This window comes from Macaca thibetana, chromosome 9 (assembly GCF_024542745.1).
Source record: "Macaca thibetana thibetana isolate TM-01 chromosome 9, ASM2454274v1, whole genome shotgun sequence".
Classification (NCBI taxonomy): Eukaryota; Metazoa; Chordata; class Mammalia; order Primates; family Cercopithecidae; genus Macaca; species Macaca thibetana.
The window spans coordinates 5,796,312-5,823,236 of record NC_065586.1 but is presented as its reverse complement, the minus strand read 5'-3'; the positions used below and the strand labels follow the sequence as shown (position 1 = coordinate 5,823,236).

Here is a 26,925-nt window from a genome sequence, read left to right as displayed (position 1 = left end):
TAATTGTCTTGGGCCACACATAAACTACACTATCACTAAGGATAGCTGATGAACTTTAAAAAAAAAAAATCGCAAAAACTCTCAATGTTTTAAGAAAGTTTACAAATTTGGGTTCGGCCGCATTCAAAGCCACCTGGGCCACAAGTTGTACAAACTTGTCCAAAAGTTTCTTCTCACCCCTTCACTTTTTTTGTCTTTTTGTGGTATTGTGTCTGGAATTTATTCCTTCTGGTGGGTTCTTGGTCTTGCTGACTTCAAGAATGAAGCCACAGATCTCACAGTGTTACAGTCTTAAAGATGGCATGTCCAGAGTTGTACGTTCCTCCTGGTGGGTTCGTGGTCTTGCTGACTTCAGGAATGAAGCCGCAGACCCTCGCGGTGAGTGTTACAGCTCTTAAAGGTGGCGTGGACCCAAAGAATGAGCAGCAGCAGCAAGATTTATTATGACGAGTGAAAGAACAAAGCTTCCACAGCATGGAAGGGGACCAGAGTGGGTTGCTGCTGCTGTCTGGGGGTGGCCAGCTTTTATTTTTCCCTTATTTGTCCCCGCCCACATCCTGCTGATTGGTTCATTTTACAGAGTGCTGATAGGTGCGTTTATAAGCCTTTAGCTAGACACAAAGCGCTGATTGGTGCATTTTTAGATTGCTGATTGGTGCATTTACAATCCTTTAGCTAGACACAGAGCATTGATTGGTGCATTTTTTACAGAGTGCTGATTGGTGCATTTGAAACTAGGCCGCATAAAACTTAGAAACTAGGCCTCATAAAAAAAGAACTTAAAAAAATTAACACCAGGTGGCTCTGGATAGGGTCCCACCCTGCCTCGATAGGGTCCCACCCTGATAGGGTCCCACCCTGCCAATTCCGGGAAACAACCTCATGGGGTCCCACCCTGCCAATTCCGGGGGTCCCACCCTGCCTCGAAGTTCCCGGAATCAACAACTCCAGGAAAAAAAAAACCTCATAAGGTCCTGCTCTAACCAATTAGAACAAGACACCTTGCTCAGGCCATAGACAGACCCAATTACCACGCGCCTAAAGCTTTGTTTGAATTTCGCGCCCTAAGCTGTGTTTGAACTTGTGTTTGCCTATATAAACAGCCTGTAACAAGCAGTCGGGGTCCCAGGGCCAACTTAGAGCTTGGGACCCTAGCGCGCTAGTAATAAATAACTCTCTGCTGTGAATCTCGTGTCGGTGATCCTTCGCGGCGACCCCTGCCCAGGAGGGAATCGACAGTTCGGTTCCAACACATTTACAATCCTTTAGCTAGACAGAAAAGTTCTCTTTCTAGAGTCCCTACTTGACCCAGGAAGTCCAGCTGGCGTCACCTCTCAATCTGCCCTCTGAACAGGACACCCCAGCTGCTGTTGGAAATTGGGCAATGACCACTCTAGCTACTTCCTGTTGGATAGGGGTGACAAAGGGGCCCTGCAGTTGTAGTGTCCTCCAAAGGGGATCCCTTTAGGCCAGACAAAGGGCCAGCAGGTTGGTCCAGGGGTCCTCAGTAGAAGTTGTTAGTTGAGCTCATTTGGGGTTCCATTTGTACGACCATCTGTAGCTTGATGGCCTCAATCCTAGAGGAAATAAATTTGACAAGGAGGTTAAAAATACAGTGCCTGAAGGCGAGTAATAGCAAGATGGCTGTATTACTCGAAGGCGAGTAATAGCAAGCTGGCTCCCCTAGAAAGGGGAGAAGTCATGTCACCCAACTCCAGAGGTTGGTATAAGAGTTTGAAAGGCATTGTCTGATTTCAGAAGCCTTTTCCTATAAACACCAGGCGGCATCTTGTACTGTCCCTGACTGGTTAGTGTAAAAGCAACACTCTTCCCTAAGAAGGTGCAGAGTCCTCCTTTCTCAGCAGTGAGGAGGTCTAGGCCTCAGTGGTTTTGGAGAGTCACTGTTGCCAAAGAGTCTATTTGGGATTGTAGTTACTATTCTTACTGGATAGATTTTATTATTTCTTGCAAGCTGAGAAATCCTATGAAAGTGTGTGGTAGTAGGATAATGAAGTAGATAAATCTGCTATTCTGGTTCCTGTAGCAGTGGCCATTCCTAACCCTATAAGTAAGGGTATTAGTTGTATGGCTCTGAGCTGAAGGAGTTGAGCTTGGAGGGGCATTGATAGGGTCTGATTTCCATAAGATTAGAAGTTAGGATAATACTTGTTACACTGTTAACTTTTAGCAAACTTTCCTTTTGTTGAAAACCTTGTAAGTTTGGGATTTTAATTTTTCTTTGCTATTAATAAAACCTCGTTCAGTCCATAGTAACTTAGAATTGGTATAGATGGCTCCTTCCTGATTCTGTAAGTACTTTAAAGTTTGGCTGAGTGCAAACAGCTCCCACTTTTGAGCAGAGTAATTATTAGGCAATTTTCCTAACTGCTTCTACAAGAGTTTCCTTATCATTTACTGAATACCCGTTGTGTCTTTTTTCCTTAATCTCTGGGGAGGAACCACTGGGGAGGAACCATCTATCATCCTGTCCTGAAGGGAGTTCCTCCTAGGTCCGGTTGGACCTTTGTATGGTAATTAGTTAAGATTTAGATCCCTTGTGAGGAAACCTGCTGGGTTAATGATTTTTGATAGGAAGGCAATGGGTTGTCAGTGGCCTCAGTGCTTTCAGGCTACGCCCTTGCTTACACTGAAAACAAGGTGGTATTGGAGTGTTGTAGGGTAACAGAGAAGACCTTCAATTATCAATTATAGGTTTTAAATTTACCCTGGCTTTTAAAGGAATAGGGGACACTGTTTTTTCTTTACTACTTCCATCTCTCTTTCCTTCTCTTTGACTTCTTTGTCTCCCTCTCTCCTTCTGACTCCCTCTTTGTCTGTCTCTTCCTCTCTTTCTTGACTTTCTTTCTCTCTCTCTCTCTGACTCTTCTTTTTCTGTCTCTTCCTCTCTCTCCTCTCTTTGACTTTCTGCCTCTCTGTCGCTTCCTCTCTCTGTCTCCCTTTTTGACTCCTTCTTTGTCTCTGTCTCTTCCTCCCTCTCTCTCTGTCTCTTTCTCTCTTTCCTTTCTGCTGGTCTTTCCCTGCCTCTTCCAGCCGCTTATGCTGCTGTTCTCCCCTCTCCTTCCCCTTTTTGATGGCTTCGGCAGCGTAAGACTGCCACCTCCTTGGGTTTTTGCACTGCGTGCAGTAACTCCATGATCTCCTTGTGGTATTTAATGGGGGCTCCCCAGAGGTTAGGAACCCCCTTTCTTTCCATATTGCAGCATGGGCATGTAGGATTAGATAAGCATACTTGCTCTCTGTATACACATTTATTCTTTTTCACTTTCCCAGTTCTAAGGCTCGGGTAAGTGCCACCAGATCTGCTAACTGGGCGCTGCACCCTGGGGGAAGTGGCTTACTTTCAAGTAAGGTTACATCATTAACTATGGCATAACCTGCCCTTCGTATCCCATTCTCCACAAATGAACTTTCATCGGTATATAGGTTAAGGTCAGGATTAACTAAGGGGACTTCTAAGAGATCCTCCCAGGTGGCATAAGTCTGGACTATAATTTGCTGGCAGTCATGCTCGATTGGTTCCCTATCCTCTGGGAGAAAAGTGGCAGGGTTGAGGGCCACACACATACGTATTTGAAGCACTGGTCCCTCAAGGAGTAGTGCCTGGTATCTAAGTAGGTGGTTGTCTGATAGCCATAAACTTCCTTTGGCACCTGGTATGCCATTACATCATGAGTGGTGCAGACAGTGAGATCCTTTCCTTGTATTATTTTGATAGCCACTGACACTAAGACGGCCACCACCGCAACTACCGGTAAACAGTGAGGCCAGCCTTTTGCTACTGCATCAATTTCCTTACTTAGGTATGCCACTGGTTGTGGGGTTGTCCCACGAGTCTGAGTAAGGACCCCAAGAGCTATTCCTGCTCTCTCTGTGATGTATAAAGAGAAGTGTTGTCCTGTGGGGAGGCTTAAGGCTGGAGCTTGAGTTTGTTCCTTCCAATGCCCAGACTTCAGGGTTGATTTCCTCCTCAAGCAGGGGACAACAAATAGGTAACTTGTCCCCCATATTCATGTAGATAATAGCTTCAGCTTTGGCTAATATATCCCTCTCTAATAAGGGTATGGGACTTTCAGGCATAGCAAGAAAATCATGTGAAAAGAGCAAAGTCTCCCAATTACAACTGAGGAGGTGGGAGAAATACCTGGTTATAGGCTGTCCCAAGATTCCTTGGATGGTAACAGACCTTGAGGACAGCTGTCCGGGACAGGAGATTAACACTGAGAAAGCCACGCCAGTGGCCAGGAGGAAGTCGATTTCCTGGCCCTCAAAACGTACCCTGGGCTCAGTGAGAGTGATGACATGAGCTGGCGCTTGCCCCGGGCACTCTCAGTCCTGTTGTTGGATCATCTGGTTGAGGGCTTCTGGCCCGGAGAACCTTTGTCCTCTGGGGCAGTGCACCTTCTGGTGATTGCCTCAGCATAGTGGACATGGGCGAGGGGGCAGCTTGTTTCTTGTTGGACAATCTTTTTTAAAGTGTCCTTGCAAGCCACACTGGTAACGAGCCCTACCAGGTGATGGCCTGCTCCATTTTCTGTCCTCTCTGAACCACCAAGGTTTATTTGTCTAAGGGCCATGACTAAGGCTGCAGCCTTTCTCTGATCTCGCTTTTCCTTTTCGGCCTGTTCCTCTCGGTCCCTATTATAGAACATCAAGGTTGCCAGGTTTAATAAAATGCCTCCAGATTTTGTTCAGGGCCCCGGGCTCGCTTTTGGAGCTTTCTCCTGATATCTGTGGCTGACTGGATAATAAACTTATCTTTTAGGATCAATTGACCCTCGAGTGAGTCGGGTGACAGGGGAGTATATTTTTTTTTTTTTTTTTTTTTTTTTTTTTTTTTTTTTTGAGACGGAGTCTCACTCTGCTGCCCAGGCTAGAGTACAGTGGCTGGATCTCAGCTCACTGCAAGCTCCGCCTCCCGGGTTTACGCCATTCTCCCGCCTCAGCCTCCCGAGTAGCTGGGACTACAGGCTCCCGCCACGTCGCCCGGCTAGTTTTTTGTATTTTTTTAGTAGACACGGGGTTTCACCGTGTTAGCCAGGATGGTCTCGATCTCCCGACCTCGTGATCCGCCCGTCTCGGCCTCCCAGAGTGCTGGGATTACAGGCTTGAGCCACCGCGCCCGGCCCGGGGAGTATATTTTCTTAAGGCCTCCCTTAGTCGCTCGAGGAAGGCAGAAGGATTTTCTTCCTTTCCCTGAGTTATGGTGGACATCATCAAATAATTCATAGGCTTTTTCCTAATTCTCCTTAGTCCTTCTAGAACACAGATCAGCAGATGTTTATGACTCCAGTCCCCATGATCTGAGTCGAGGTCCCAGTGGGGATCCATACTGGGGACGGCTTGCTGACCAGTAGGGAATTTGTCCCTTTCTTCAGCTGTCATTCTGTCATTTACTTGACTAAGATACCAGGTATCTCCAAACTCTCGGGCTGCAGCCAAAGCCGCATTCTTTTCATTAAAGGCCAGGGTTTGATCTAATGACATCTCTCTAAGTGAGATCGAAGGTTTGCCCTAGACACTGTAAGACATCTATGTACCTATCGGGATCATCTGAAAACTTCCCCAGGTCTACCTTGATCTGCTTTAAATCAGAGAGGGAGAAGGGGACATGTACCTGGGTTGGGCCAAATTCCCCTCCCACTACAGCTTGAAGGGGACATAACCGATAGTGGGGGTGGGGGAGGTTGTGGTCCCTTGGAGATTTCTTTGCTTGTTTCCTTCTGGGCGGGCGAGATTAGAGGAGGCTTATCATTAATAGGGGAGCTATAGGGAAGCTAGGATATGGAGGTCAGCTGAGAGGTCCTCTTGTGGGATGTAAATTGCAAGCTTTGCATAGTTGTGGATTCTCCTTTGATGAAAACTTGGACATAAGTATTTCACTCCATCTGCCGTCCCTCTTACAGAAAAGGTCAAGCTGCAGGATAGTATTGTAATTTATACTTCCTTCAGGTGGCCATTTTTCACCATCAGAGAGAGAATACTGGGGCCAGGCTGTAGTGCAGAAAAAAATGAGCTGCCTCTTTTTCAGGGTTTGTGGGTCAAATTGGTCCCAGTGTAGGATGCATTTCAAGGGTGAGCCTGTTGATGCCTGAGTGTTTCCCATTGGGGTCGCCAAAATGTGTCCAGAATTTATTCCTTCTGGTGTGTTCTTGGTCTCGCTGACTTCAAGAATGAAGCCGCGGACCTCGCGGTGAGTGTTACAGTCTTAAAGATGGCGCATCTAGAGTTCGTTCCTCCCAGTGGGTTCGTGGTCTTGCTGACTTCAGGAAGCCACAGACCCTCACCACGAGTGTTACAGCTCTTAAAGTTGGCACAGACCCAAAGAGTGAGCAGCAGCAAGATTTATTATGAAAAGCAAAAGAACAAAGCTTCCACAGCGTGGAAGGGGACCCGAGTGGGTTGCTGCTGCTGGCTGGAGGTGACCAGCTTTTATTCTCTTATTTGTCTCCACCCACGTCCTGCAGATTGGTCCATTTTACAGAGTGCTGATTGGTGCGTTTACAATCCTTTAGACACAAAGCACTGATGGGTGCTTTTTTTTTTTTTTTTTTTTTGAGACGGTATCTCGCTCTGTCGCCCAGGCTGGAGTGCAGTGGCGGGATCTCAGCTCACTGCAAGCTCCGCCTCCCGGGTTTACGCCATTCTCCTGCCTCAGCCTCCCGAGTAGCTGGGACTACAGGCGCCGGCCACCTCGCCCGTCTAGTTTTTTTTGTATTTTTTTAGTAGAGACGGGGTTTCACCGCTTTAGCCAGGATGGTCTCGATCTTCTGACCTCGTGATCCGCCCGTCTCGGCCTCCCAGAGTGCTGGGATTACAGGCTTGAGCCACCGCACCCGACAACATTTTTACAGAGTTCTGATTGGTGCATTTACAATCCTTTAGCTAGACAGAAAAGTTCTCCAAGTCCCCACTGGACCCAGGAAGTCCAGCTGGCTTCACCTCTCAGTATGAACCTTTAATATGAGCTCTGCCCTCTAACTTTGTGAGCGCACAGCACAGTAACATTCACTGCAGGCCTCGTGCTGCCCACCCATCTGGAGGACTGATTCTTCTGGCACAGGGGAAACGATCTGAATTGAGGGCAGCTCCCCTTTCCCTCTCCTATGGGATCTGCTTGTCTCCCAAGTTCCCAGGTAATGCTGGTGTGGACACTGCATTGGGGAGGCCTCGTGTTGAAAGCCCATGGAGTCAGGAACATGGCAGTATCACCGGCTGTATGGGGCAGCTGAGGGTCCCTGTCCTGCAGTTTTCTCCACCACGGTCAGCTGCTCTGGGACAGTAGGTGGAAAGTCAGAATTCACTAAGATGGGGACTTTTCCAGGCAAACAAAGCAGAAGGGTCGTTTAGCACAGTGTCTGGTACGGGGGAAATGCCCAAAACAAACAGCTTGTTACTATCTAGCGCCAGCCTCACCTTCCCTCCTGCCTTCCAACCACGCATGGGACCCTCCCTCTCTGACTGTGCAGCATGTAGAGCCAGGGCCTGTGGCCAGCAGCCCTGAGTCCAGCTGTGGGGACTTGCGCTAGCTGCTTGCCCTCTCTGAGCTTCAGTTTCATCTGTAAACTAAGATGATAATAACTTTCTTCACAGAGTTGCCGGGAGCCTGAGCACCTTTCGCTTTTCGGCTCAGAGAAGGCAAAGTGCAACTTGCTTCAGTCATCCTGAACCTGAGTTCAACCGACTGCAGCCGCCTATGTTTGACCCCAGTGAGATCCAAGTCGTATATCTGAGGTGTGTCAGTGGCGAAGTCGGTGCCACATCTGCACTGGCCCCCAAGGTCAGCTCCCTAGGTCTGTCTCCAAAAATGGTTGCTGATGACATCACCAACCATTGACTGGAAGAGTCTGAGGATGACAGTGAAACTGACCAGCCACAACAGACAGGCCCAGACTGAGGTGGTGCCTTCTGCCTCTGCCCTGATCGTCACAACCTTCGGGAACCACCAACAGACAGAAAGAAACACAAAAACATGAAACACAGTGGAAGCACCACTTTTGAGGAGATTGTCAACATTGCCCAACAGATGTAGCACCAGTCTTTAGCCAGAGAACTCTCTGGAACCATTAAAGAATTCCTGGGGGCTGGGCGCGGTGGCTCATGCCTCCCAGCACTTTGGGAGGCTGAGGCGAGAGGATCGAGAGAGATCGAGACCGTCCTGGCTAACACGGTGAAACCCCGTCTCTACTAAAAATACAAAAAAATTACCTGGGCGTGGTGGCGGGTGCGGGTAATCCCAGCTACTCGGGAGGCTGAGGCAGGAGAATGGCGTGAACCCCAGAGGCGGAGCTTGCAGCGAGCGGAGATCGCGCCACTGCACTCCAGCCTGGGTGACAGAGCGAGACTCCCTCTCAAAAAAAAAAAAAAAAAAAAAAAAAAGAATTCCTGGTCATGGACTGCCCAGTCTGTGAGCTGCAATGTTGATGGTATCACAGATGATACCAACAGTGAAGCAGTGGTTAAAGAGTGAAAAGGAAAATATTTTCACAAAGGGTTATCTGATAACCAAAAAAAAAAAAAAAAAAGACATTGCATCTAAGCCACTTAGCACCGTGTCTGGCATGTAATAAATAATAAATGTCAATGATTCTCAAAGAACCCAGGAGTAGAAAAAGCATTTAATAAAAATTAGCTCTTGGCATAATCTCTTCATCCTCGCCCAGCAGAGCCTCAGACGTCTTCCAGATTCACAAAAATTAATTTCTCCACCCCTGTTCCTGCTTTGCACTTTGTAGCAATTACCACATGGTTTGTCTAATGTTAGAACTATTTATATAAGTGGTAGTCAAGGCCACTGAGTCACGCATCCCTGGAGGTCAGTTACTATTTATTTTTTTGAGACAGAGTGGCTCTGTCGCCCAGGCTGGAGTGCAGTGGTACAATCTCGGCTCAGTGCAACCTCCATCCCCTGGGTTCAAGTGATTCTTCTGCCTCAGCCTTCCAAGTAGCTGGAATTATAGGCTCCCACCACCGCGCTCTGCTGATTTTTGTATTTTTAGTAGAGACTGGGTTTTGCCATGTTGACCAGGTGGGTCTCAAACTCGTGACCTCAGGTGATCCACTTGTCTCGGCCTCCCAAAGTGCTGGGATTACAGGTGTGAGCCACTGCACCCAGCCTGAGTCAGTTACTATATCTTACCTTACAAACCCCAGAAGGCTGCACACAGCTCCTGCACGTGGTACACCTTCAAGGAATTACCCATGGATTTGAATAAGGTTATATATGATGTAACACTCATGTGCTTTATTTCATTTTTAGTGAGTTTATATTCTAAAATATTTACTCCTGGTGAAAAATAATTCAGACAGTACAAATAAAGATTATTCCAAATAGGATCATATAATACTCTTGCAACTTTTTAAACTGAGTGCATTGTTTCTCATTAGTTCTTTTTGTTTTGTTATTTTCATGTTCTCATTAGTTCTTAACAATCTACCTCATTCTTTTTAACTTTGCATAATGTTGCATTCTTTCTGACATTCCATCTTTCAGATGTGCCACAATCTTTCTAAGCTGTTCCCTGGTTCTGGACATTGTAGGACATTCTAGGGTTTTTTAAGTTATTATAAAGAGCAGTGGCATGGATACATCTTTGTGTCCTTCTGGGAATGACTGAAAGATAGATTCCTAGAAGCGGATCAGAGGATCTGTCCCTTTTTTTAGGTTGCCAACTGTATCAGTTACAGTTCAGTTAGCAGCGACTAGCATTCACTGCAGCCAGCTTATGCAGGAGGAGATTTGTTACAGGGTCCTGATGGTGCACAGAATTGTCAGGAAGGCTGGAAAACAAATCTCGTTGAACTTTCAGGGACGGTATCAAGGGCTGTACTTCAGACCTGGGCCTCAAAAAGAAGTTCCTTTTCAATCAGGAAAATCTTTGCCAGTCTAGGAAGCTGCTGCCTCCGCTTCCAACTCCAGAAGCTTGCTGTCTTCATCTGCTGCAGTCGAGAGGCCAAAATGATCAGAACGCTGCACAGAAAATCATTTGCAGCCATTGTTAGTGGAAGCAGAAATACGGCTTTCGCTTCTGCCTTCCGAAACTCAAGCAATTAGCAGAATCCAAGTCACATCTCAAAATCCAAACCTACGGGAGCCCGGGGCATGTAGCTGGTAACTTCCCTGTGTCTGCAGTGTGGGGCTCACATGCCCAGGAGGCTGGGATGGGTCTCGAGCGCCACAGACATCCACGTCACTCTCTTTTGCCAAGGTTTCTTCCCAGGCATACCCATCACCAAAGCTGTGTGGTATCACTCCTTTTTTTTTTTTTTTTTTTTTTGAGACGGAGTCTCACTCTGTCGTCCAGGCTAAAGTGCTGGGGCGCAATCTCAGCTCACTGCAACCTCCGTCACCTGGGTTCAAGTGATTCTCCTGCCTCAGCCTCCCAAGTAGCTGGGATTACAGGTGCCCACCACCACCCCCGGCTGATTTTTTTGTATTTTTAGTAGAGATGGGTTTCACCATGTTGGCCAGGCTGGTCTCAAACTCCTGACCTCAGGTGATCCACGCGCCTTGGACTCCCAAAGTACTGGGCTTACAGGTGTGAGCCACTGTGCCCAGCCACGGTATCACACTTTTAATGGCCACTAACTTGAGATAATACTTCATGATTTTAATTTTGCATTTCTTTTCTTTTTTTTTTTTTTTAAGAGGCAGGGTCCTGCTCTGTTACCCAGACTGGTGTGCAGTGGTGTGACCATAGCTCACTGCAGCCTCGACCTCCTGGGCTCAAGCAATCCTCCCTTCTCAGCTTCCTGAGCAGCTGGGACCACAAGCACGCACCAGCTCACCCAGCTAATTTTTAAAATTTTTGTAGAGATCCCACTTTTGTAGGGTGTCTCACTGTGTTGGCCAGGCTGGTCTCGAACTCCTGGCCTTAAGCAATCCTTTCACCTTGGCCTCCCAAAGTGTTGGGATTACAGGCATATGCCACCACACCTGGCCTTGCATTTCTTAATCAAATTGAAGATCTTTAGATTTGTTTTTTGGCCATTAGAGCTCTTTTTCCTATTTTTACCTGTATCAGTTAGCTGTTACTAAATGACAGATCACCCCAAAGCTCAGTGGGTTGAAACAGGAGTCTGTAGGGCATCTGGGTGGCTTTGCTGCTTGCAGCTGGGCTCACTCCTGTGTCCCGTCAGCTAGTGGGTTGCTGAGCTGGTATAGGATGGCCTTGGGTGGATCAAGCTGGCTCTGCTCCCCATGGTCTCTCCATCAGGCTAGCCCAGGCTGATTTTCATGACAGTGGCAGAGATTCAAGAGAGGAAAGAGACTTGAATGTGTTTTCCAGTCTCAGCTCTGTTTGTGTAGATGCTTCCATCCCATTGGCCAAAGCAAGGCATGGTCATGCCCAGAATTAGTGTAGGGGGGCAGAACCCACAGGACTGGACACAGAGGCCATTGACTGGGGTCATTAATGAAACCAGTTCTTGCGTTATCTTTTGACCACTGTTTTGTCTTGTTGATTTTTAAGAGTCCTTTTTATATTGAGTTAATTAGCTCTACACATAACTTCAAATAATGACAGTAAAATTTGGGTTATACATTTATAAGTGAAAAAAAAAAGCAGACTGCAGCACAGCAGAAATAATCCCCTTTATAGCTCCTTAAAAAAAAAAAAAGGCTCTTGTGAATCAATACAAGCAAACACAGGCACTAACTAAAATGCTGGGAGTGGGATGGCACAGATTCCTTGGATATAATAGGACGTTTCTATTTAGATTATAGTATGTGGTACTTTTAAAGCAGCTCTCGGAGTTCTAGAGCTTCCACCTCTAGGCAGGCTCCTCCTGCCCCTTGAACACAGAGCCCTGGGTCTACCACATCCTCTCCTATCTTCCAGCTGATACAGACTTAGATAATTCCATTTTGTGATTTAATATTAGATGGTGGCGGGGCGCGGTGGCTGAGGCCTGTAATCCCAGCACTTTGGGAGGCCGAAGTGGGTGGATCACGAGGTCAGGAGATCGAGACCATCCTGGGTAACATGGTGAAACCCCGTTTCTATTAAAAATACAAAAACTTAGCTGGGTGTGATGGCGGGCGCCTGTAGTCCCAGCTACTTGGGAGGCTGAGGCAGGAGAATGGTGTGAACCCGGGAGGCGGAGCTTGCAGTGAGCCGAGATCCCGCCACTGCACCCCAGCCTGGGCAACAGAGCCAGACTCCATCTCAAAACAAACAAACCAACCAAAAAAAATTAGATGGAGGTGGGGTGGCTCACGCCTGTAATCCCGGCACTTTGGGAGGCTGAGGCTGGAGGATGCCTTGAGCCCAGGAGTTCACGGCTGCAGTGAGCTATGATCACACCACTGCACTCCAGCCTAGGTGACTGAGTGAGACCTTGTCTCTAAATAAAGACCAAAAAATAACAACGGATTAAACCAAAGTATTTTCTTTCCCACATAAGAGTCTGGGCATAGCCAACTACAGATGAGCTCAACCAGCCCCACGTGTCAGCCCCCCAGGCTCCTTCTGCTGGTTGTTCTGCTGTCCTGAGTAGGTTGACCTTTTCCATTGGTCCAGGATTGCTCCCCAACCTGTGGAGGGGAACAGAATGAAGGGGAGGGCTTGGCGCAGTGGCTCACACCTGTAATCCCATCACTCTGGGAGGCTGAGGCAGGTGGATCACTTGAGGCCAGGAGTTCAAGACCAGCCTGGCCAACATGGTGAAACCCTGTCTCTACTAAAAATACAAAAATTAGGCTGGGCATGGTGGCTCACACCTGTACTCCCGGCACTTTGGGAGGGCAAGGTGGGCAGATCACCTGAGGTTGGGAGTTGGAGACCAGCCTGACCAACATGGAGAAACCCCGTCTCTACTAAAAATACAGAATCAGGCAGGCACAGTGGCGCATGCCTGTAGTTCCAGCTACTCGGGAGGCTGAGGCAGGAGAATCGCCTGAACCTGGGAGGCGGAGGTTGCAGTGAGCCAAGATCGTGCCATTGCACTGCAGCCTGGGCAACAAGAGCCAAACTCTGTCTCAAAACAAACAAACAAAAATTAGCTGGACATAGCGGCACACACCTCTATTCCCAACTACTCGGGAGATTGAGGCAGGAGAATCACTTGAACCTGGGAGGCAGAGGTTACAGTGAGCTGAGATTGCATCTCTGCACTCCAGTCTGGGAGACAGTGAGACCCTGTCTCAAAAAAAAAAAAAAAAAAAAAAAAGAATGAAGGGGAGGCCACGCATGCCCCCTTTTTTTCAGAAGGCACATAGATCATTTCTGTTCACATCCTACTGACCATAGATCAGTCACATGACCGCTAGAAGAAAATTGAAATTTAGGGACGGTACAGGGCTTTGCCATATGCCCTTATCAGAGGTGCCTTCCTTGAGACTATTTGGGGACAATGATCCGTGCAAGTCTGCTGCTGTCCCCAGCCTTCCCCCAACACACACATTCCTTAACCTTAGATTTTAAAGTTTTAGAGGCCAGAGAGCAAATCCACTTATTTATAGACATGCAGTTGTAAGGGACATGAGAACAATCTGTGAAGATGGCATTCGGAGCAGAGAACATGTAGGGTGTTAGTCCCCCGCAATGACGCTCCAAGTGACCTCATGCAGGTCACACTCCCTCTGCCTCTCAGTGTCCTGGTAAATGATGAGCCAAATGGCGCCTCCTTCCCAGATTTACTGTGAGGATTAACTGAGTTGGCGTGTGTCAGATCCCGGTCCAGGGCCAGCCGATGCTGAAGTCCGAGGGGAGTGGGTGGATGAGCAGATAAGCAGATACGCTTTTGGGCAGGGGGGCCTAGGCAGGTGAATATGGTTTTATTCAGCAGCAGTTCTCATCAGTGGCTTTTCATTAGCAGCTTACTCACATTAGCTCTCTCGCCCTGTCCACCTTTACCTCGGCTATTTGCTTCCACTCTGTGGCTCCTGCGACCCCCACGCCTGCAGCTGCACAGCCGGCTCTCCCTTGCCTTCAGGGTCAGCGGCTTAGCTCTTTCTCTCTCTGGCACAAGCAAGCAGAGCTGTGTCCTGGCTCTCTCCTGTCTGTCTACAAGATGGACAGTTTTGGCTGTCTCCCTTTCCCTGGGCACAAGCACAACCACCACATTAAGCCACGTCGAGCCGAGCCGAACCTCAAGAGCACCTGTATAGCGTCAGCGGGGCAGTTATACCTTTTACAGACAATAGTGCCTTAGAGCCAAGTATGAACTTACACAAACAGGTTATGTAACAAGTGGAGGTGTGCGCCTGTGCACCAAACTCCCTGAGTCGTGCAGGCCTGGATATCTGCCTTGGCCTCTACCTTGACCAAAGCACATCCAGGTACCTTATGGTGCCTTACAGTGTGCATGATGCTTGGCCAAGCACACGCACCCAACACACGTGAGCCATTGTTAGTAACAGTAGCACCAGGTGAGCCTCTTTGACTTAATGGACTGAGTCATCAAAGGCGAATGAAAATCATCAAGTCAGCATCAGTCCAAGACTAAGAAGAGCTCAACTGAAGAAAGCAGTGAGACAAGCACCATTTATAGCCCTTTTTCCTACTGTTCTCTTTCTCCTTCCCTCCCTGGGGATGTATGTCCTTAGCCCTTGGGTGCCTCCATTGTCTTTATCAAAAAGAACACTAGATTTCAGTCTTCATTTCATGTTAATGAAAGTTTCAAATTTTATCAATCCCTGAGTTGTCTGCTTTTTTTTTTTTTTTTTTTTTTTTTTTTTTTAGACAGGATTTCACTGTCACTCAGGCTGGATTGCAAGGGCGTGATCTCGGCTCACTGCAGCCTCTGACTGATGAGTTCAAGCGATCATCCTACCTCAGCCTCCCAAGTAGCTGGGACCACAGGCATGCACCACCATACCTAGCTAATTATTTTTGTATTTTTTTAGTAGAGACCGGATTTCACCCTGTTGCCCAGGCTGGTCTCAAACTCCTGGGCTCAAGTGATCTGCCCACCTCAGCCTCCCAAAGATATGAGCCACCATGCCCAGCCAATTGTCTGCATTTTATCAAGGATCAAATTATTAAACCAAAAGAATGAAGCTTTCAATATGAAATGCATGCATCATTAAAAATGTAAAGAAGTATTTTCAAAAATGTATTCTAACTGGGCCTTCCTTCATATCTTTATTTGTATTTGTTTTTTGTTTTGAGACATAGTCTTTCTGTGTCACCCAGGCTGGAGTGCATGGCACGACCTCGGTTCACTGCAACCTCCGCCTCCTGGGTTCAAGCCATTCTCATGTCTCAGCCTCCTGAGAAGCTGGTATTACAGGTGTGTGCCACCACGCCCAGCTAATTTTTGTATTTTTAGTAGAGACAGGGTTTCACCATGTTGGACAGACTGGTCTCAAAATCCTGGCCTCAAGTGATCCGCCCGCCTCAGCTTCCAAAGTGCTGGAATTACAGGCGCGAGCCACCGTGCCCAGTCTGTATCTTTATATTTGTTTTTTTTGTTTGTTTTTTGTTTTTTTTTTTTTGAGACGGAGTCTCGCTCTGCCGCCCAGGCTGGAGTGCAGTGGCGCGATCTCAGCTCACTGCAAGCTCCGCCTCCCAGGTTCACGCCATTCTCCTGCCTCAGCCTCCCAAGTAGCTGGGACTACAGGCGCCCGCCACCTCGCCCGGCTAGTTTTTTGTATTTTTTTAGTAGAGACGGGGTTTCACTGTGTTAGCCAGGATGGTCTCGATCTCCTGACCTCGTGATCCGCCCGTCTCGGCCTCCCAAAGTGCTGGGATTACAGGCTTGAGCCACCGCGCCCGGCCATTTTTATTTTTTTTTTATTTTTTATTTTTTTGAGATGGAGTTTCGCTCTTGTTGCCCAGGTTGGAGTGCAATGACACAATCTCGGCTCATTGCAACCTCTGCCTCCTGGGTTCAAGCAATTCTCCTGCCTCAGCCTCCTGAGTAGCTGGGATTACAAGCACCTGCCACCACGCCCAGATGATTTTGCATTTTCAGTAGAGACGGGATTTCACTATGTTGGTCAGGCTGATCTCAAACTCCCGACCTCGGGTGAGCCACCCCCCTCGGCTTCCCAAAGTGCTGAGATTACAGGTGTGAGCCATCACACCCGGATGGGTCTTTATAATTTTTTTATAATTAAGACATTTTCTGTCCCTTTCATGGCTACATCTTGTTAATTCAAGTTCTATTCAGCATCTCAAATAGGTCCACTTTCAGCAAGCCCCCCAACCGCCACCAGGCAAGCTCCAGTCATGGTCCTCTTGTTCCAGGTACTGTGGCTGCACAGCAGATTACCCCCAAATCTAGCTGTGTAAAGCAGCCCTTTGTCATGTTCACGGATTCTATGGCTAGGAATTCAGACAGGGTCCAGCAGTGATGGCTTGTCTCTGCTCCCCGGGATTGGGGATTGCCACTAGAAGATTTGAAGGCTGAAATCAGCCATGTCTGGCAGATGCTGCTGGCTGACAACCTCAGTTCCTCCTCATGTGGGCCTCTCCCTGGGTCTCTCCATGTCGGCTGGTGTGAGCTGAGAGAGAGAGAGGGAGGCAGAGCCTGGCAAGGCCATATTGCCTGTCATAGCCTAACTTACTTTTTTATTTATTTACTTATTTATTGAGACAGGGTCTCGCTCTGTTCCAGGCTGGAGTGCAGTGGCACAATCTCAGCTCACTGTAACCTCTGCCTCCCTGGTTCAAGCAATTCTCCTGCCTCAACCTTCCAAGTAGCTGGAACTACAGACACGTGCCACCAAGCTTGGCTAATTTTTTTTTTTTTTTTGTATTTTTAGTAGAGATGGAGTTTCACCATTTTGCCCAGGCTGGTCTTGAACTCCTGACCTCAGGTGATCTACCCACCTTGGCCTCCCAAAGTGCTGGGATTACATGAGTGAGCTACAGTGCCCAGCCTCATGGCCTCATAGCCTAGCTTTGGAACCCACATGGCATGTGGTTCTATAGTGAAGTGGTTATCACATCTGCTTTACACACAGAAGGTCCTGGGTTCAAGTCGTGGTGGAACCATGGTGAGGTCTACTATTTTCTCACCTGTAGTCCCAACATCCTTGGGATGCTGAGGCAGGAGAATCACTTGAACCCAGACGCAGACATTGCAGTGAGCTGAGATCTGGTGAAACTCTGTCTCCACAAAAAAAAAAAAAAAAGAAAGAAAGTCATACAGTGTCCCTTTGCCACATTCATTTGTCAAGGCAGTCAAAAAGTCTCGCCGGCGGTTCAAGGGGAGGGAAGTAGACTCTACCTCTTGATGGGAGCGGTAAAGTTCTGCAAGAAGAGGTGGGAGTGGAAATGTGGGAGCACCTTTCAGACATGGGCTCTGCCATGTTTCTCTTTCCTGAGTTACTGGAATGGCCTCATCACTGGCCTTGCTACTTACACTTTTTTTTTTTTTTTTTTTTTGAGATGGAGTTTTGCTCTTGTTACCCAGGCTGGAGTATGATGGCATTATCTCAGCTCACTGCAACTTCCACCTCCTGGGTTCAAGCGATTCTCCTGCCTCAGCCTCCTGAGTAGCTGGGATCACAGGTGTGCACCACCACATCCGGCTAATTTTGTGTTTTCAGTAGAGACGGGGTTTCTCCATGTTGGTCAGGCTGTTCTCGAACTCCCCACCTCAGGTGATCTGCCCTCCTCGGCCTCCCAAAGTGCTGGGAGTATAGGCGTGAGCCACCGTGCCCAGTCCCACTTTGTTGTTGTTATTGTTTTTGAGATAGAGTCTCGCTTTGTCACCAGGCTGGAGTGCAGTGGTGTGATTTCGGCTCACCTCAACCTCCGCCTCCTGGGTTCAAGTGATTCTCCTGCCTCAGCCTCCCGAGTAGCGGGGATTACAGGCACCTGCCACCATGCCTGGCTAATTTTTGTATATTTTTTAGTAGAGGTGGGGTCACCATGTTGGCCAGACTTGTCTTGAACTCCTGACCTAAAGTGATCCGCCCGCCTCAGCCTCCCAAAGTGCTGGGATTACAGGCGTGAGCCACCACACCCAGCCTACTTCTACTTTTGTACTTCCCTTTCTGTGGCTCTCACAGAGCAGCCTGGGAAAACCAGAAACAGATTAGCTTGTGCCCTTCCCTGCCTCTTACTTCTCAGGGTCGAACCACCAAGGAAGCCAGGCGGACAGCCCAGTCTCTTGCCACAGACGCCTCTCACTCAACCTTTCTTCACGCCCCAGGCCTCCTTTCAGTTCCTCAAACAAAACAGACCAAGCCAATTTCCTTCCACCTCAGGGTCTTCCTGGAAATTTCTTTTCTCGACTTGTCATGAGTTTGATTCCTGTTCATTCTTCTTGCCCCAGCCTAAATGTCTCTCCCTGGACAGGCACCATCGCTGATTCCGCTCTAAAAACCCTTCCTGAACTCCTGTCACGTCACTTGTGCCAACGTGGATGAAGCTGCAGAATGTGATGTTAGGGTGAGGCAAGCCAGGCATGGAGAGACAAACACTGTAAGATCTCACTCATATGTGGCCTCTAAAAACAACAAACCTGGCGAGGCACAGTGGCTCACGCCTGTAATCCCAGCACTTTGGGAGGCTGAGGTGGGCAGATCATGAGGTCAAGAGTTCAAGACCAACCTGACCAACATGGTGAAACCCCGACTCTACTAAAAATACCAAAATTAGCCGGGCGTGATGGCACACACCTCTAATCCCAGCTACTCAGGAGGCTGAGGCAGTAGAATCTCTTGAACCCGGGAGGTGGAGGTTGCAGTGAGCCGAGATCGTGCCATTGCACTCCAGCCTGAGCGGCAGAGGGAGACTCTGTCTCAAAAAAAAAAAAAAAACAAAACAAAACAAAAAAAAAACGCCACAGGGCTCTGGGTGGTAAAGGATAGGTTGGCAGAATGGATGGACCGCACCAGAGAGCTCTGTGTTTAAATCACAGCCTGGCCTGGCGTGGTGGCTCAAGCCTATAATCCCAACACTTTGGGAGGCCTAGTAGGGAGGATCATTTGAGCCCAAGAGTTCGAGACCAGCCTGGGCAACACAGTAAGACCCTGTCTCTACAAAAACTTTTACAATTAGGCCAGGTGCGGTGGCTCACACCTGTAATCCCAGCACTTTGGGAGGCTGAGGTGGGGAGATCACCTGAGGTCAGGAGTTTGAGACCAGCCTGGCCAAAATGGTGAAACCCTGTCTCTACTAAAAATACAAAAAGTAGCTGGGCATGGTGGTGCCCGCCTGTAATCCCAGCTGCTTGGGAGGCTGAGGCAGGGGAATCGCTTGAACCTGTGAGGTAGAGGTTGCAGTGAGCCGAGATCGCACCATTGCACTCCAGCCTGGCAACAGAGCAAGACTCTGTCTCAAAACAAAAATTCGCTGGGCATAATGGTGTGTGCTTGTAGTCCCAGCTACTCAGGAGGCTAAGGAGGAAGGATCACCTGAGGCCAGGAAGTTGAGGCTGCAGTGAGCTAAGATCGTGCCACTGCATTCCAGCCTGGGGCGACAGGAGTGAGACCCTGTGTCCAAAAACTAATAATAAACAAATAAATCACAGCCCAGGTGGATTAGCCCCCTACCTTCAATCTTCTCGCTTGTAAAAAGGTCACAATACCTACCTTGCCACGTGGCTATGAGAGGAAAGCCTGGCACAGAGAAGGTACATGATGACAAGTCGTTACTGTAGTATTATTTTGTTTGTAATCTGTCATTAAAGGTAATTCCGTGGCTTGCTGGTAGGGGGGGTCTTGGTTTACCCAATAGGAACATGGAACAGTAGTATCAGATTATTTTGTGTCTTAGATTTAAGACCTACGCGGGCAAGGTGGGTCATGGCTATAATCCCAGCACTTTGGGAGGCCAAGGCGGGTGGATCACCTGAGGTCAGGAGTTCAAGACTGGCCTGGCCAAAATGGCGAAATCGTGTCCCTACTAAAAATAAGCCGGATGCGGTGGCATGCGCCTATAGTCCCAGCTACTCGGCAGTCTGAGGCAGGAGGATTGCTTAAAGGCAGGAAGCGGAGGTTCCAGTGAGCCGAGATTGTGCCGCCACACTCCAGCCTGGTGACATAGCGAGACTCCATCTCAAAAAAAAAAAAAAAAAATGATTTAAGACCTAAAACCGTCCAATGCAGTTGAGGCTCAACAAAGCTCAGTGACTTGTCTGAGATCACATAGATGAGGATCCTAAAATACACCTGGCCCCCTGCCCTCTTAGTAAACAGAGTGTCACCTTCTCACACTGTCACCTGGACCATTTTGACATAAAGAGATCAGGCTGCGTTTGCAACTTCTTTCAAAGAGTTGGGAAATTTTCTTTCTGCCTCTTAAATATCAGTGACGATTATGCCTAGACCGGAATTTTAATTTCCCATTCCAGTTTCCTGAAGAGAGTACAGTGAAAGAAAACTCTAGAAATTTACTGACCTTTTCTCATTGGCTTGACGCCATGCTTGACTTCTCAGTGGGGCTGAATTTCCCCTCTGGGTCTGACTCACATTTTCCAACACACAAAGCACCCCGTTCAATAACAACCAGACACTTGTACTGTTCCGTATCAATCTGGACCAAAAGTGGGTTGCTAATGACAATTAACAAATCACCGGCAAGGACCACATTTTCCCCTGCGTTGTTTTTCAGTTTTCAACTTGGTTTCATTTTGCCATGACCAAAGAACTTGCTGGCCAGGCATGGTGGCTCACACCTGTAATCCCAGCACTTTGGGAGGCTGAGGTGAGCAGATCGCTTGAGCCCAGGAGTTCGAGACCAGCCTAGGCAACACGGCGAAACCCTGTCTGTGCAAAAAATACAAAAATTAGCTGGGCGTGGTGGGCTTGCCTCTAGTTCCATCTCCTTGGGAGGCTGAGGTGGGAGGATTGCTTGAGTCCAGGAGGTAGAGGTTGCACTGAGCTGATATTGTGTCACTACCCTCTAGCCCAAGTGACAGAGCAAGACCCTGTCTAAAAAAAAAACAGAGGCCAGGTGTGGTGGCCCACACCTGTAATCCCAGCACTTTGGGAGGCGGAGGCAGGTGGATGGATCACTTGAAGTCAGGAGTTCGAGAGCAGCCTGGACAATATGGCGAAACCCCGTCTCTACTAAAAATACAAAAATTAGCTGGGTGTGGTGGCGGCCGCCTGTAATCCCAGCTACTCAAGAGGCTGAGGCAGGAGAATTGCTTGAGCCTGGGTAACAGAAGATGCAGTGAGCTGAGACTGCACCACTGCACTCCAGCCTGGGTGACAAGAGTAAGACTTCATTGCAAAAACAAACAAACAAACAAACAAAAAAATGCGGGGGCCAGGCCCAGTGGCTCACATCTGTAATCCCAGCACTTTGGGAGGCCAAGACAGGTGGAACACGTGAGGTCAGGAGTTCGAGACCAGCCTGGCCAACATGGTGAAACCCTGTCTCTACTAAAAATACAGGCCGGGCACGGTGGCTCACGCCTGTAATCCCAGCACTTTGGGAGGCCGAGGCGGGCGGATCACAAGGTCAGGAGATCGAGACCACGGTGAAACCCCGTCTCTACTAAAAATACAAAAAATTAGCCGGGCGCGGTGGCGGGCGCCTGTAGTCCCAGCTACTCAGGAGGCTGAGGCAGGAGAATGGCGTAAACCCAGGAGGCGGAGCTTGCAGTGAGCCGAGATCGCGCCACTGCACTCCAGCCTGGGCGACAGAGCGAGACTCCGTCTCAAAAAAAAAAAAAAAAAAAAAATATAAAAAAAAAATAAAAAATAAAAAATAAAAAATAAAAATACAAAAATTAGCCGGGCATGGTGACAGGTGCCTGTAATCCCAGCTACTCAGGAAGCTGAGACAGGAGAATCACTTGAACCCAGGAGGCGGAGGTTGTGGTGAGCTGAGATCACACCATTGCACTCCAGTCTGGGCCACAGAGCGAGACTCCATTTAAAAAAAAAAAAGAACTAGTCTGGGTGTGGTGGTTCACACCTGTAATCCCAACACTTTGGGAGGCTGAGGTGGGCAGATGGCCTCAGCTCAGGAGTTCAAGACCAGCCTGGACAACATGGTACAACCCCATCTCTACTAAATATACAAAAATTAGCCTGGCATGGTGGTATACACCTGTAGTCCCGGCTACTCGGGAGGCTGAGATGGGAGAATCGCCTGAACCTGGGAGGCAGAGGTTGCAGTGAGCCGAGATCACACCAGTGCACTCCAGACTCGGTGACAGAGTGAGACTCTCTCTCAAAAAAAAAAGAAAAAAAGATGGGAGGCCGAGGCGGGTGGATCACGAGGTCAGAAGATCGAGACCATACTGGCTAACACGGTGAAACCCCGTCTCTGCTAAAAATACAAAAAACTAGCCGGGCGCGGTGGCGGGCGCCTGTAGTCCCAGCTACTCGGGAGGCTGAGACAGGAGAATGGCTGGTCTCAGGAGTTCGTGAACCTGGGAGGTGGAGCTTGCAGTGAGCGGAGATCGCGCCACTGCACTCCAGTCTGGGCGATAAGCAAGACTCAATCTCAAAAAAAAAAAAAAAAAAAAAAAGAAGTTACTAAAGAGGCTGAAATGGCAGTGAGCCAGCAGCAGACCCTGAGCTCTTGGGACTATAGATCTACATGGCCAGCTCTTCACTGCCTGGGTTAATTTATCTTTACCGTAGTTTTCCAAGTGACAGGAGTGGTCAAGGAGAGAAGCAACTGACAGTGACATGAATTCACCCCTCAGACGTCCCCAGCTCTGTGACCTATTGCAACACCCTCGACCAATTTATTTTGTTGGCTTTTCCCATCTGCCAGCATCCAAAAATGAGACAAGCTGAAATAAGAACTCCTGCCAGGCCTTAGGGGTAAATAATAATTTCCTCTTTTCACCCAAAGATGAAGTGGTCCACTTCACAGGCAAATCATTTTGCAGGCTTTCAGAGAGGTCTTTCAACGTGTTTCACCCACAAACATCTGGGACCAGCTCTTCTTCTTTACAAGTTATTTTCAGCAAGCAGCAAAATACCATTCTGTAGCATAGCACTTCCACCAGGCACATTTCAGGCTGCCTGTGTCGCCACAGGGCAAATGACTACACAGATTGTCCTCCTGGGCAGATAGGCAAGGAAAGATCTTCAATGATATGTTATATAACAAATGGAATGCCTGTTCCTATAGTGAGGCTCAAAACTACCTTAGATCAAAATTAGACCAGGTGTATGGTTTTTCTTTTTCGGGACACTGTCTCACTCTGTTGGCCAGGCTGGAGTTCAGTGGTGCAATTACGGCTCACAGCATCCTCGACCTCTGGGGCTCAAGCAATACTCCTGCTTCAGCCTCCTCAGTAGCTAGAACTACAGGCGCATGCCACTGTACCTGGCTAATTTTTTTGATTTTTAGTAGAGACGGGGTTTCCGTATGTTGCCCAGGATGGTCTTGAACTCCCAAGCTCACTCAATCCTCCCGCCTCAGCCTTCCAAAGTGTGGAGATTACATGCATGAGCCACTGTGCCTGGCTTGAGGTTTATGATTTAGAGTATGTATTTAGAGCAAATATTGTAAAAGGTGGTCCCTCAAGAAAAAAAGAAATCAGAGTCTCTTTGTTTGCTTCTGTCTCCAAAGAGGGAAGAGCAAAAGTCCTGAGCGACGTGGCTCCTTTGGGCTGAGCTTCGTGGAAGATGAGGAGATCATTAGAAACCACCGACTTGAAAATGGGGGTTTCCTAGGACAATCAAGACTCACATTTGACTTTTTTTTTTTTTAAAGATATGAGAGCTTCTTATTTTATCTCCTCTGAAGTTAGTCAGTATTCTTTCTGACTACAAAACATAGCTAAACTGTATGTGTGTGTGTATATATATATATATGTGTATATATATATATAGCTTCTGTCCCCCTACACAGAAAGGAGAGAAGAGAGAAGGAGAGCAGGAAATTATTACTTATGCAGATGAAAATAGTCAGCTGGGAGATTTCACATTTTCACTTAGCGGAGAGCGGGGAGGAGCTATTTTGATAGTACAGCTTCTCTTTCCATGGTGAAAGATAGATAACTTCTTCGAAGCTAAAACAAAGCTAAATACAGTTCTGGTTTAAAATTTAATGTGTGTAAGCCTCAACTTTATCACAAGTTCCAAGATTTAGATTTTAAAATAAAACCACCCAAAAAAGACAGCTAAAATAAGTGACTTACAGTTTTTTGTTTTGTTTTGTTCTGTTTGAGACAGGGTCTCACTCTGTTGCCCAGGCTGGAGTGCGGTGGTGCGATCTTGGCTAACTGCAGCCGCCACCTCCTGAGTTCAAGCAATTCTCCCACCTCGGCCTCCTGAGTAGCTGGGACTACAGGCATGCACCACCATACCCGGCCAATTCTTTTGTATTTTTAGTAGCAGCGTGTTTCACCATGTTGACCAGGCTGGTCTTGAACTTCTGTCCTCTGGTGATCCACCTACCTCGGCCTCCCAAATTGCTGGGATTACAGGCATGAGCCACTGCGCCCAGCTGAGCATCTTTGCATGAGCTCATTGACCATTTACATATCTTGCTTAGAGAAATGTCTATTCAGATTCTTTGCCTATTTTTAATTGTGTTTTTTGTCTTTTTGTTTGTTTTTGAGACAGTCTCCCTCTGTGACCCAGGCTGGAGTGCAGTGGTGCTATCTTGGCTCACTGCAACCTCTGCCTCCCGGGTTCAAGAGAGTACAGCCTCCTGAGTAGCTGGGATTACAGGTGTGCACCACCATGCTGGGCTAATTTTTGTATTTTTAGTAGAGACAGGGGTTTCACCATGTTGGTCAGGCTGGTCTCGAGCTCCTGACCTCGTGATCTGCCTACCTTGGCCTCCCAAAGTGCTGGGATTACAGGCGTGAGCCACCACGCCCGGCCCTACATTATCTTTTTAATATTGAATTGTAAGCCTTCTGGAAGCTTTTCCTCTTTCCTCCCTTTCTTCATTCTTTAATGTTTTTCTCACTGAAAGAGCACTGAAAAGGAAGCTAAAACACAGTGCCTGAGCTCAAGGCTCTCACAGTCTAATGGAGGTGAGAAATACCAAAGAAGGAGCAATTTGTGTCAGGGATGGGGGATCCGGTTGGGCTTCACAGAAGATGAAATAATTTGGGTCTGTGTCCCCACCAAATCTCACGTTGAATTGTAATCCCCAGTGTTGGAGGTGGGGCGTGGTGGGAGGTGTTTGGGTCATGGGGTTGGATCCCTCACAGTAGTGAGTTGTCATGAGATCTGGTTGTTCAAAAATGCGCCCCCCGCCACTGCTCCCTCTCCGGCCATGTCAGTTGCCTGCTGCCCTTCGCCTTCCGCCATGATTGGAAGCTTCCTGAAGCCTCCCCAGAAGCTGTTGCCGGTGCTATGCTACCTGTACAGCCTGCAGAACCGTGAGCCAATTGAACCTTGTTTTTTTACAAATTATGCAGTCTCAGATATTTCTTTATAGCAATGAGAGAACAGACTAATACAGAAGACAGCACCATGAGTTGGAGAAGAGCATTTCAGCTCACGCCAGGGCCTCCAGGGCGTCCTACTCTTGATTTTCTTTGATATGTATACATGAAGGGGACAGTGGCAGAAACACCTTCAATGAATTTGTGCTCTTGGAGTCACCTTTACATCAATTCAAGGGGGAAATGCCATGATTAAGCCATTCGCTAAGTAAAGCTGTCAAATAGCAGCTTCTGGTGCAGGTAGACCAGGCAGTCATATTTGGTGATTTAGGGGCTGTGCGAAGACCCCGCCCCTACCTTAAAAAATCTATCCAAATCACTGCCATCTCTACAAATATACGACAGCTGCCACAGAAACCTCTTATTTTTGCTCTGGAGGGATAATGCCTCCAGTAACTGGTTTATTTATAGGGCCAGCTTATTGAACTTACAGTTTATTTATTTATTTTTATTTGTTTGTTTGATTTTTGTTATTGTTGTTTTTTGGAGTTACAGTTTAAAAAACAGTAACTCAGACGTTTGAATCCTGCCCCACCACTAACCAGCTTTTTGCCTTGGCCAATCCCAATCTCTCTGATCAGTGCCCTTATCTGTACAATGGATTTAGTAACACCTGCTCTATGCAGTAATTACAAGGGTTAAAAGAATCCATGCACGTCAAATACCTGGGCAGTGCTTGGCCAACATAGAATCCCCAAACAGTTTGAGTCTGTGTCACGAAGCTCTGACAGCACAGGGCACTGATGCACAGAAAGGGTGACATTGTGTTAGTGAAGGGGTGTGATTGACAGGCGGGGTCTGGTGTTTATTTGGGGCACCAGAGAGGGAGTCTCCCATCGAGGAAGGAAATGCCAGAAATAAAGGGGCAACAAGGGGGCGTGAGGGTGAGGACATGGCCCGCGTCACCAGGGCAGTCGTGGTGCTGAAGCCTTGCTGTATGTCCTCCTGCCCAGTCACCTGCAGCGAGTGAGACCTTCCAGGGCCGCGTGTCATGAACCGTGGGAACAGCACCTCCACTATGCTGTGCCTGACTTTCCAAGGGGTTTTCAGGAGAGCTTTGGACAAAGCATGGAGGCAGGAATCCTAGAAAAATCTAAATGAAGGCTCCAGAGCCACTGGCCTCCCCACTTTCTGCAGCAGGACCTAGGTGGAGCCCGGTGCCCACAGACCCCCCAGGCAGGACACGAGGTGCCCCGCGAGGTGGAAATACATCTTCTTCCTGCCTCCCAGTGCAGCAGGGAAGCACTGACTTCCCAGCTGCTTTAGCCACACACAATGGCACCTCTGTTCCTGGCCAGTGAGCTTGCTGCCTCCAGGGACACTGCCCAGGCCCATAGTGGCCATGCCGGGAACATGCAGCCCTTTGATAATCGTCCTTTATCCCAGCCTCTAAATCAAAGCTGCAAACATACTGACAACTCCAGCAAATGCAACTGATGCTTTCAGGTCTGACCCTGAAATGAAGACCCACCTCCGTGGGGAGAAGCACACGCCTCTCTGGGCTGTAGGCTGGAAGGAAACAGGAACTGCGGGCCCTGCACACAGCTGCACTCGCTGGGGCAGTTCAGACTCATATCCCCAGGGGGATCCAAGTTATCCAGAACAGCGTTCCTGACCCCCAGAGGGGTG

The 26,925-nt window shown here is 48.2% G+C and overlaps 2 protein-coding genes across 2 annotated transcripts in view; both read left to right on the top strand.

Moving 5' to 3' along the window:
* ANKRD16 (ankyrin repeat domain 16) overlaps positions 1 to 8,565 on the top strand; it is a 30,144-nt gene extending 21,579 nt beyond the window's left edge. Inside the window, exon 8 of the mRNA XM_050804629.1 lies at positions 7,612 to 8,565. The gene's annotated coding sequence lies outside the window, so the exon portion shown is untranslated. The remainder of the gene's footprint in view (positions 1 to 7,611) is intronic.
* GDI2 (GDP dissociation inhibitor 2) overlaps positions 1 to 26,925 on the top strand; it is a 533,972-nt gene that overhangs the window by 427,794 nt on the left and 79,253 nt on the right. The window lies entirely within an intron of this gene.